At 35.8% G+C, this 12,479-nt stretch overlaps 1 protein-coding gene across 4 annotated transcripts in view; it reads left to right on the top strand.

Annotated features, from left to right (window-relative positions):
- The window catches only part of LOC106156068 (uncharacterized), a 42,633-nt gene that overhangs the window by 2,411 nt on the left and 27,743 nt on the right, over positions 1-12,479 (top strand). The window contains exon 1 of one of the 4 annotated variants that reach the window (XM_013531166.3): positions 4,499-4,614. The exons of the other annotated variants lie outside the window; for them this stretch is intronic. The gene's annotated coding sequence lies outside the window, so the exon portion shown is untranslated. Of the gene's footprint in view, positions 1-4,498; positions 4,615-12,479 lie in introns of those variants that run through there. 4 annotated transcript variants of the gene reach the window in all.

Raw genomic sequence — 12,479 nt, 5'->3', positions numbered from 1 at the left:
CTGTCAAAGTCTATGGATATTTCAAGTCTGCTCTCTTTTCCATATTAGGAGCACTTGTTGGGAAAATAAGCGTAATATTCCTGTTAATGTGAAGGAAAAGGAAATTAACTTGATGACATAGGAGAAATAATGACTTCATTTCAACAGTCAACAGATGGCAACTTCTGTGCAGTAAAGAAATGGGCAAATTATAATCCCATAAAATCATTAGACGATGTATTTCTCAACATAGAATTAATATATCTAGTTTTAAGTGAAGTTTTTTCATCTTTTTTACTTTATCTGGATCTTGCTGTGTGTTAGAAGTCCCCAAAAAGAACAGATTTACGTACTACTTGGTCTTTTTTGTCTTTGTTTCTGGGCTTTTGTGTTCAGTAAACGTCAGCTTCATTATTTGTGGGGTCATAAAAAAGACCACCGTGGACATGTGCCAAGAAATGATTTCATGGACCAGGAGCTGCAGACACAAAGCAGAAAATGGGCATTATGATCAAGTTGCAGAATGGTTTAGGTTTTTAAAAGCAATTTTGACTTTTTAAGTGTAAACAAGCATATTTCAGTGATGTTTTAAAGTGAATCTGTGCACAAAGCAAGCTCTTGGTGCAGCAGGAATACATCTATTCGGTCTGTTGGTCAAGCAAATCTAGATAATTATTCTGCTGTACGAGATATCTGTTCACTGGTCTGCTGGTCAGTAATGGTCAGCCTTTGGATGGACATTCTTTAACCGTTGGTTCCATAGACAACATGAAATTTGCATGATTTCAAACTTAATATTCCATTACTCATTCATGTAATAGTTGTTCACATTTGGCTCCCTTTTGATTCAGGCTAGGAATATTTAGTATAGTCAGGTGAAAATGTTATTAGCAGAGTGAATGTTTTGTCCAGAACCAAGGTTAATGTCTTGTGGTCAGGAGGTCTGGTGTCCAGTCAAGTACTACTGTGGGCATAAACAGACATTTGTGGTCAAGAAAAATTTCAGAAGCTCCTCTTTTGGATAAACAAAATTTGGTAATTTAAAATGTATTCTAAGGCAAAAAGGAAAAAAAAATCTGTCCATGATTACTGTAAGATTTTTATTGGCAGAGGCATATTTTTAAAACTTAAGTGCGTGAACTAGAAACATTACAGTGAGAACATTATTTTCAGTTATGTTACAAGATTGAGGAAGTTTCGCGTGTGAAGTTTGTGTACATGTTTGTAAAGGGTCTCTTTAAATTTGACTCAAGAAGGCTGCAAGGTGCACATTACACGCATGAACTATCCTTGCATTGTCTGCACCCTGATAATAACAGGCTTCATTTCGGTAGCCACCCTGATAATCAGGGTTTGAGGTTAACCAGCCAGACACAGTCTGTCAGGGTTTCACATTTAAAATATGGGTGAATGGTCCAACCCATGATTACCGGGGTGACTTGTATTTTGTCCAACCCCTATGACGCGGTAACAGTCGAGGTGTATTATTGACCGAAGCTTGACAAAAATATTTACTCAGTGCCACATTGTTGTTCTCCCATACACTACACACATAAGGAGCAACCGTGCGGGATAAACGTGAAGCGGACTCTTTGTTTGGCGAAGCGTAACTTGTCTCAATTTGGACGTAATATCAGGTGTTTAGACACGAGGTATCGTGTTACGCAGCAATAAACCGTCTTCCCAAAAGTTTACTTGAAAAAAGAAAATAGAACGGGGGTGAAATGAACTCTGGAGAAAATGCCTCTGCCATTTCAATGCAAAGACAGGGTGAACTGAGGCTGTATTGTTACAGAATGAAAGGCCCAGAATATTTTCTACAATAATAAATAACACGCGACTGAAGTAATTTCTTGATGAACCTTCCATTGCCTACAGAACATGGGTGTAATATTGATGTAGGAAAGTTGAACACTAGAGCATTTTCAGTTCTGTTTTTGGAGCAATACAAGTTTTAATAATCAAATTGGCATGTGCTGTTTCAAGTGACTGCCTTGCTTTTGTTAGATTAAGAATATTTAGTTTTAAAAGCATTTGTGGCCTTGACAAACACAGTGAAGTTTCTGCAGTGGTGTTGTGATGGGCATATGTATGTTGATTGGTATAAACTTAGAAACATAGATGATACCTTAGAAACATAGATGATACCTTAATCCACAGAAGTTTATATCATGAAAAGGAAGTTAAACTTTCATATTGTGTGAAGCCTGTGTTTTATCACAACTACAAACTTTAGTAAGTTATCTGTTTTTTTTCTAACATGACATTAACATTGGTCCACCATCATGTACCAATAAAATTAGAGCCAAACCAGAAAAATTTTGTAATATTTTTAGGGACCATTTCCGCAGATATTTGGATCAATCTGAGGATGGAAACCCAGTCTTAAACTCACCACTCATTCTGCTTTGGGCTAGAAGAATCTTTGACTGGTGCACTGTAGGCAGAAAAGTTTTTGGCACAGACTTTCTGATTACTTATTGCCAAAAGTACTTCATTGAATATAATAGATTTTTGGGAGACCCCCTTGAACATAACTTAGAGTTTGAACATAATCTTTGACTTTTAAAACAGAGTTGACAGCTTTGAGGGGGCAATTCACACCTATAAATCTACATTGTGACTTATTTAATATTATACAGTACAAACTAATATTGTATCAGTTTTATCTGAACAGATAACATGACAGAATTAGGCTTTGTCTTTTATCTTTTATTTCTCTTTTCTAAATTGAGTACATTGGCAGTAAACAAAGGAGAGAGATAAACAAGGAATGGCATTGTGTTAGTTGCATTTGATATATACAAGCATGCACGCACACACACACACACACTAAACCCTTCATAAAAACAGAATGCAAATTATTTATTTAGAAAACTTTTTTTTTCAAAATGGCAGGTGATTTTTATGAAACAGAAGCTACCCCACAGCAGGGTGGAACTAGTAGGCTTTGTGGGTCTCAAGTTGGACCTCATACCTGTGGCTATTCAGTCCAATGACAATCCCTTTACCAGCTGTCACTTAGATGCCTTTAGTTTGAAACTTTGAAAAACACCACTGTTCTCAGCTGATCCACTATTTTTTCACATTACATTTTTTATTGCAGAATCGAGATGCATTCATGTGTGCCTGCTCGTACCAATTCTAGTTGTTAGAAAGTTTGTTTTTTTAAGACATTTGAAGCCATATTAAATGATGACTCTTTTGTAAAAAATGATTTCTAGTCTAAGTAAACTTATAGTCTTTCATTTTGATTTGGAAGTATCTAGCTATGTGTTTTTGAGGTAGATCTTTACTGGGGTACTACTTTAATCTTCTATTCTGGAGGACGTTGTTTATTTAGGAAAAATGTGTGTTATTTTAATACAATCTTATTTCTCTTGCTGTTTTTAACTACAACTTTTCTAAAATGTCATTGTATCTAATATTTAAATCAAGGTGCAATTTATAGATTCCCATCTACATGTGTTGGCCAATTTCATTCTGTGAGGTGTTTTTGATGTATTGTGAAATGCTGTTTTTCATTTCGAGTTCCAAGCAGAGAAGGCTGGTTGGCTTCCTGTTCCTCTGAAACTTGAGTTATTGCCATAGTTATGTTCAGGAAACAACTCGACTGGTTCAGATTTAGTTTGACTTCAGAGAGAAATCTGAGATATTGCTGGTCAATGCAGCATTCAGGATGTACTGAAACATTTGAGGTTTTAGTTATAATGCATTTCAGTGACTTTTCTCTTTTACTGCTGTCTGTGAGATGTGCTCCGGCATTTCATTTGCGGTGATGTTTTAATGGAATTTACATTTGGGTGTTTCTGATACTAGAGGCTAGAATAATGTTTTACTTTCAGTCCCAGGAAAATTTTCTTCACTCGTGAGTGAGACTTTTATGCTTACACAACTTTGAAGTGCAGTATTATAAGTTAGTAGTGTGTGTCTTTATTTGGGAGATGCTGAGCCATTTCATCTCAGCTTGTGGTTTGAATTTTGAATTCTGTCCCTGTGTGGAGAAAATGCCAAGACTAATGTAAGGTTTGACTATAATTTTTTTTCATTGCCTTTGTTCTGTATGTGCTTTAACAGTTCTATATATATATGGTTGGTATTAAGGTTAAATCTTCTGTGGGTAGGTTTTGAAATAATCAAATAGATGGTAGGATATTGGACTACATTGTACTGATTTTTCAGCTGCAGTAAATAAGTAGATAGCTTATTGAATAAAAACATTAACTTTTTTTCTGAAGCACTGGAGTGTTTTAAGCAGTCTCTGCCATCAGATGTGTGTATATTTATAAACTTGAAAGAAGATTGAAGAAAAGAAAGATGGGCTTGGCTTGTTATATGTACTAATACATCAAAATTGAGCCAATTTAATCTATAGTTACCAAAGTAAACAGGATCACCAAACTCAGCCCTACAAAAATAAAAAAAATGTCTTGTGCAAATACTCTACGTGATGTCACACACATTAAGAGAATATCAATGAATGAAAAGCAGAGTAGAATATTGATCAGCTGTCAGGTAATAACACAGCAGCAAGGTAGACAGACCCACCATTATAATGGCACCACTGCATTGTGGGAAGGGTGACCTGTGTTATTATTCAGTCTGATGATGGCAATGAGAAGGGTGCTTTGTCAGGTAAGTGGGTTTTAATGTTGTACTCCGTTCAGACTTTTTCACCAAAGTCCAGAAGTTGCCATGTCCACTATGGATTGTAAAAAGAGTTGTAGTAAGGTGACAGTGACTCGGGGTTAATTAAGAAATAGGTCAACTAAGGTGATATCATGGCTAGTTGACAATTAATGTGCACTGGAAACACTTGTTACAGGTGGTACATTGATGATGTTATCGTTAACCTGGTAGCTTTGTGAATGTGGATATATTTATGTTCACACTTAAAGAGTTTGTTTATATATAATATGTATCACCTTGAATTTTTTTGGTGGGATATTTCACATAGTACAATCAAAATGTGGAAACATCTTCATATTTGGAAGTCACATTAATTGAATTTAGCTGAAAGATTGAATATTTTATTTTTATTTCATTTTTGATATATTTTGGTCATGGTAGTGTATTTTGGCCATTGGGGCAATTTGTTCAGCTACCAAAGTTAAACTGTAACTGGATGTTCAGTAAACAATGGATATGTTGTAGTTCGGTTATTTTCAGTGAGTCACAGTTTGATGTTTAGATTGCATATTGCAACATACAGGTAATTTTATTAATTGATGATGATTTACCACCATGTTACCATTTCCATTAACAATTTGACAGTTTTGTCTGTTCGATTACAGACTCAGTGCTGACACTCAAACTGGGGTTCATGTACTTGTTTTATGAAAACAACCTGCAGCTTCATCCATTTTGCTCAATATAGTTGGTGTAGGTTACAAAAATAAAAACAGGCTATAAATATTGACAGAAATTTTGTCTCTCTGTATCTTTTCATTGATGTGTTTTTCAAATGTGATTCAGAAATTTTCTTATACTCTGAAGTTAGAAGACTATAAGTATAATTAGATTGTTAATTTTAGTACATCAGTTCCATTTTAGCAAGTTTTTTTTAAAACTAAAGTGCATGGTCTCTGAAAAAAAAATAGTTTAATTGATCACAGCAGCAAGTGCACATGTACAGGAGTTCTTAGCATTGTGTGTAATATTGTCCTCTCATGAAGGAAACCCAGGTAAAACTATTCTCTCAGTGAAGAATATGATTCCCTCATTAAGAGACAGCAGTAGAACCCTCATATCTAAGACATCATTGTTCTTCCCTGTGCTCTGACATAACCTTTACCTTAATTAATCAGCCCTAAGTGCACTTGTCTCAGCACTTAAAAGGCTTTCAGTTCAATATCAACCTCTAATTAGATTGTGGATGTACTTGCCCGTGTTGACCAATATGAAGCTGAGCTGGCCATTAATGATATGTTTTTTGGCAAGTTTAGTGTGGTAAATTAAAATACAAAAAAAAATGATTAGACTTGGACTGTCTTAACTTTCATTATTTAATAATCGCAGTGCATATACTGAGAATGTAAAACTTAGGTTGACTTATAAAAGGTTATCAAGTTCTTTTCTTCTGTGCTGTGAGAGGAATGATTATTAAGATGAGCCATTAAGGAGACCATTTTTAGCTGTAGGATGAGACTGCTATGGACTGGGGTCATGCTTGCAGCATTAACAGCCTTAGCCAGGAGAAGTTGTATGTTAAAATGTATTGACGAATGAAGCTACTAAAATTAGTGAAAGGTAGATGCTTAAAGCAGTTATGTAAAGATACAGGCACTGAGGACCAGTGGTAGACCAGGTAAGGCTGCTACTCACCTGTCATAGGTGGAATTAAGTCCTTGAATGGAATACCTGTATCAGATTTAGGGGAGTATCCACTTTGATGCTTGGTAATGAGGTTCAGGAAGTTGTGGAGATTGTTCAGAAGACATTGACGGGTTTGGCTTCATATTGGATAGATATTATTGATGCTGTAAATTGTAAATCTACAGGTGGATGCGAGTTCATCTGTTTATTAAGTTAATTTTGTTTTCTCCCTTTCTTTCTCTTTTCTCTCTAACACTAACACACACACACACTTAAACATAACCTTATATAACCTGTGTCATACAGCAAGCTCACTAGAGTATGTTTAAACATCATTGTGTCCAGCTGGTCATCTTCAAAGCTAACACCTGGAGTGCTATCATGTTATTAACCCCCAATGTCCAAATCTGTATTTATTTAGACACTTATGTATTGATAGTTTGCACTCCTGGACATAAAAGGCTTTCAAAAACTCCTCCCTTGTGTCAGGTGGACAACGGTCAGCAAGTAAGACAAGATTGTGGTCTGAAATGGGATGGACACCTGTCTAAGTAAGATGCATCGCAGAGCATTGTCTGGTGAACAAAGTGCGTGTTAACCCTCCAGTATTGTGTGTGTGTGTTTAGATGCCGACCCTGGTATTGTGTGTGAGATCTGCGGAGTGTGGGCAGTGTCATATAGGGAAAAATATGACAGATTGGCAAGTGGAACAAATCTCATAGCCTGGGGAAAGTAGACAGTAAAAAAACAGGTATTCTGCCAATGTAAGTGGTGTGGTTTTATAAAAAAAAATGTGTGTTTTGACACTACTTACCTAGAGGGTTCAGGAGGTGATATTATGTGCTTGCTGTCTGCCTTTTCTGACAAAATAACAAGATTGTGGGTTGTATTCTGTGGACCACAGAACAGGCAGGTAATAGGGTACTACTACAAGTGAATATGGTTTTACTGTCTCCTTGTTTAAAAGACATGATACCAAGGGAAGTTTTTGAAGTTTAAAACTGAGTCAAGTATTTCAGTGACAAAGTGACCATGTGATTTGATAGAGATGTGGAAAAAATCAGCTGAGTTGCTTGTGATTTGGATTACTCAACAGCATTGTGGCATGTTTATCTCATACCTATAACCAGGTATGTGGATAGGTGTCAGGAAAGCACCTTTATAGCTTTAGAAGAGTCCACTATGCTTGTTTGATGGGAGAACATGGCAGTAAAATATTCAGAACATACCAAGCAGTTTTGAAGTGTGTAGTATTATGTCAACTAGAGGCTGCATATGGTACCTGGGGCATACAGAAGCTAAAATCTGACAGTGGACATAGATAAATGGTTCATAAGCAAGTGATGGCTGCATATTTAGGGTGCACAGGATGTTGTAAACCAGCACATGCCTTGGATTGATGTAAGTGTGGAAATATGTACAGGTATGTTGATTAGACTGGTTACATTCAAGGTATGTTGACTGTGCACTCCAGGTTGTGTCCTGCTACTGGAAAAGGTGTGAAATATAGACATTCCACAGATGGTTACTTTGAAATTGTCCATGTATCTTAAAATGCCTTGATTTTAGCACTGTTAAGCCTCTTGATAAAAGAGTTGTAAAACTATGTGCAAATGAGCTTACCAAGAACTAAGACATGTTACTTGACTAACAAAAATTGTATTATCATTCAAGGTATGTTTGCCAATATTTTAACACAGTTGTGTAGAAAGGTGTATAGTATCAAAAGGTTTTTATTGGCTGTGAAACTATTTACGGGCATGCTAGCCAGGATTTTGTCACAGTTTTGTTGAAAGTGCACAGTGGGTCTGAAGGTATAAAAAGGTAGGTTTACCAATGATTGTATTTTTGTCACACAGCAATTAAAAGGAGCTCTGTGGGTGTTTGTTTACAAGGAGTTTGTTTAAATTGTTTAAAGGACTACAAAACCTACTGTTTATAATTGCAAAACTGGTGAACTAGTTGGAAAGCACACTGTTCACTGTATCACAAGGCTCACGCTACCATCCACTTACTGGTGCACAATTCTTAATGGTGTTTATTCAGAGGTGAAATGGTAATTTATGCAAACTTAGTTTTTCTTTTCTAAATCCAAGTTCGTTTTAGGCTCCACTGTGTGCAATGCTCGAACAGATGATATTTTAGTTCTATCGACTCTGCTATCTTCATAAGTTCTGAATTAGATGGAGAAATGAAAAATATTTCCTCATAGCTTCATTTTTTTTTGACGCAGTAAATCAGTCATTGCAAATGTTTTTCATATACATGATAGATACTATCATTACTATTCTATTAATATTGTGGGAAAACACCATTTTCTTCTTGAAATGAAAGCTTTTATGAAATTAAAAGTGAGTGTCATTTAGGAAATTAGAAGCTGATAAAAGGAGATAGAGCCATGACAGTGGGTAATAAATCATCTGGGTTTAATTACAGGTGAGATCAGTTGCGAAGATCTCATCTTTTCCCTCTAGTTTCTATTTTATTTGATCCAAATATGGAATACTTAACTGGCAAGACACTCATCATTATTTTGACCTTTCTTAAAATGATGTCAAAAAAATCGGACATTATCAGCCACACACACACACACATTCATGCACATTCATGCACACGCACAGGCACGCACAGAGAAGCATACATGTTCGTTACTGCATTAGGTACCTGCCTCAAAATCATGTTGATCACAATCAGAGCTGATCATTTACTCTCTGGTGGACACTGCGGCCAGTGTGGTGTGGACAGGTGAGTCAATGCCATCAATATCAACCATATACCATGTTATCTACGATGTCAGGTGTGAGTCACAGGTAAACAGTTCATTTAGAACACTGGATGACAGCAGGTGGAAATCACAGGTATCTAAGCCTAATAACTGGTATTTTCAGCAACAAAATGGTTATTTGTTTAAAGATATGTACATTTTGTTTAGATGCACAATAAGTAAGCTGCATCAGTTGAACATTTAATGTATTAAAGCTTCAACTTGGGTGAAATATTGGCCACTTTAATGTTTCAAAGACTACAGGCAAAGCAGGTAAGAGTTATTTGTCAAGTGCGGGGAGACAAAATTATATCATAGATTAGAACAATGCTTTTTTAAAATTTTCATTTGATGTTAAGAACTTTGAGGAGGTATCTGTATTGAAATTGATTGAGGCAGAGACCAACTACACAACCTGCCTCTTGTAAAGGATAATTTTCATACTTTATTGCGAGACTCTTATGTCGTTATGGTGTAATCAGCTGCCGTCATATAAGTGTCCAACTTCAGGTGTTACTTGGAATTTGTCAGCTGCGCGTAACAGTCTGGATGCTAATTAGTTTTGTTACACAAGATCAGGGTGTCTGGGTAGTCTGCTTGAAGGTCACGAGACACTTCTGGGCATGCTGTGAAGATTTCTGAATGCTCAGAAATTTTCATTTCTGGTGATTTCTGTTGCTATCAAGAGTATCTAATATGGGATTACCTTTATGTGGTTATCTGAGAAATTGCTGTCTATGACATCCATACAAAATAGGATACAAATTCCCCGAGGTATATTGTCTTTCAGGTAAATCATCATCAGTTGTTAATGTAATGTCAGGTGTGGTTATGACTCACAACAAATATGTCAAGGTAGGAGATAGTAGAGGTCTTTATCATAAGGAGTTTTGATATCAGAAAGGTTTAACAGCAGGCACCATGATGTAACAAATTATAATGGTTTTGGTGCACTATGACCATGCATGTGAACTTTTGTAAGGGTAATGCACAGTCAGTTAAAATTCAAAAACTGAATTTTGTGCCAAATCATTTGTGGTTTCGAAAAGAGATTTGCTTAATCAAAAAGTATTTGATTGTGTTTAAGGATTGTTAAAAAAATTTAGATGACACTGTGAACACATGGAAAATGTTTTTGAAGTTAAAGTTACAAAGACTGCAAATTGTCTAAGCAAAAATATTGATCTTTTTCAAGGATTATTAAAATTTGGATGATATTGTGAACACGTGGAGAAGGTTTTCGAAGTGGAAGTTATAAAGACTGCTAATGATCCAAGACAAAGTATTAAGACAGTCAATGTGTCAGGAGAAGCTTTGTGTGCTTTTGCAATATATCTGATGAAGACAGGATATGTGACAGACATGATTGATCATAAGATGGACTCCATGCTCTTATTCAGAAGAGTCAAATAATACAAACTGCCTTTGCATGTGTATTTTTGGTATATATAATAAAAAGAAGTGCCTGGACAGGGCAGGCAGATTTCATCAGTGGACTTGTTGGCAAATCTTTAAGTATAAGCTTTGCCATGTCACCCATAGTTTAATATGCAGGTGATAATTTGAAAAAAAAATGGTGATTCTTGCTCTATACACTCAGCAACCACTTGTAAGATAATGATGAAAGAGGTGCCAGGAGTGCGGGGCAGTGAAATGGCAAAGATCAGGGTAATATTTTGAATATTACTGGTTGTCTTTCTATTGGGTTGCAGCTTGATGACATGCATGTATCATTTTTTCCAATTATGGGAACAGCATTGCAGACGGAGCGATGGTATCATGACAAGGACGACAAGGCTAAAGGTTTTTAAGGGGCGTTCATGACTAGGGGGTAGATGTGCATCAGATGTTGTGGTCAGTAGGAAGTTGCTGGTCAGTATTTAAGCTAAAGAGATTGACTCTCAATCAGATTTCAGCCAGATAAGTCCATCTTTAAATATGGTTGCCATAGGGACATCTGATATATTTTCAGACATTGCATAATGAACATCAAGGTTATGAGGTTCAATTTCTCCAGTCCCTAAGACACCAGTTTTTGATTACTGAAGCTGTGAACAGAAAAATATTATACTCTATTTAGATTGGCATTTATGTTTGTGTAATGATGGTAAAATGATCGCAGAATAAAGAAAAAAAAAGAAACGCCTTAGTTAAATAGTGTAACTACAGATATTGACCGTAAGTGAAAATACAAAGCAAGGTTTGTGATTACTGCACTTGGTTTTTAACAAAAACCACCTAAGACAGAGGCAATTGCAGAGATGTCAATTAAATGTCATTGCCTGTTATAAGAATATTGCTGCTTTTAAATATACACATGAGACCAGGAAAATTGCATGGGTTTTGTAGGAAATTACCTGTCAGAAAATATGCCATTGCATCTTTTATGAAAATCCCCAGGGGAGAGAATTCATTCTTTTTGTGAAGCAGTTCCTGTCAGAAAAGGCTATAATGTATCAATTATCTCAAAAATCATATCACTTAGTTGGCGTGGAAGGTATTAGCTTTGCAGAATTAGTTTTTCTTTTATGAGTTAATGAGCTGTGTTTTTTTTACAGTGGTAGAAATACTAATGGGTCTAAAAGCAAGAAAAGTATACATTTTGGTTGGCTTTCCAGTGTCCAGTTATTTGGGGTATTGAAATTTTTGCCTCTTTTCTTAAAATGATGTCTGCAAGCCCAAGTATAGAGCACTTCTTATAATAAGCATCAGAACCAGTTGCTTAAAGGAACATGCTAAATATGGAATAACGAAAAAGGATTTTGAAGTTTGCCCTCAGTTTCTATTGTGCCAGGTAGCTTGTGTACATGAACTGTCTGTTGAGGCACTAGTTGTATTGGGCTATTGTTGGAGTCTACCTGTGGTGAACCCATATACAGACAGAATGAGTAATGTTTGCACCTGTCTTGCCACCAGACAGAAGATGTGACAATGGTAGCCTTTTTTTCGTGGGGTTATGTATGCATACAGATACTCATTGCAATAACAGGTTGGCCCAAACAATACCAAGGGAAATATTATTCAGTTGAAATACAAATTAAAATAAAAAAAATCAATATAGATAATTGACATTGATTTTGCATAGTCATTTGGGTAATTTTATTTCTGTCTCTTTCTCTCTCTCAAAAATATTATGAAATAATAATAATAATATGAGATACATTTAAGACATTTTCAGAAATAAAAAAGGAAAGTGCTATGAAAATAGTACTTGAGGAATATTAGAATATGATTTTGAAACAGAAGATAAGATTAACTAGGGGAATTACTGTCTGGTGGATGACCATGAATCAAAGTATTTCCTGTGGAAGCCAACAATGATATTAATTGTCCTAGCCAGAAATAATACTAGTTTCAGATTTAATAGAACTGCTTTTGAAGTGTTCAGCGATTAATCTGTGGTCTGTCTAAACAGTAAACG

Source organism: Lingula anatina, chromosome 2, assembly GCF_051362555.1.
Source record: "Lingula anatina isolate TDL-2025a chromosome 2, LinAna3.0, whole genome shotgun sequence".
Classification (NCBI taxonomy): Eukaryota; Metazoa; Brachiopoda; class Lingulata; order Lingulida; family Lingulidae; genus Lingula; species Lingula anatina.
Note: the sequence above shows the minus strand (reverse complement) of the source record. Positions and strands in the feature narration are given on the sequence as shown.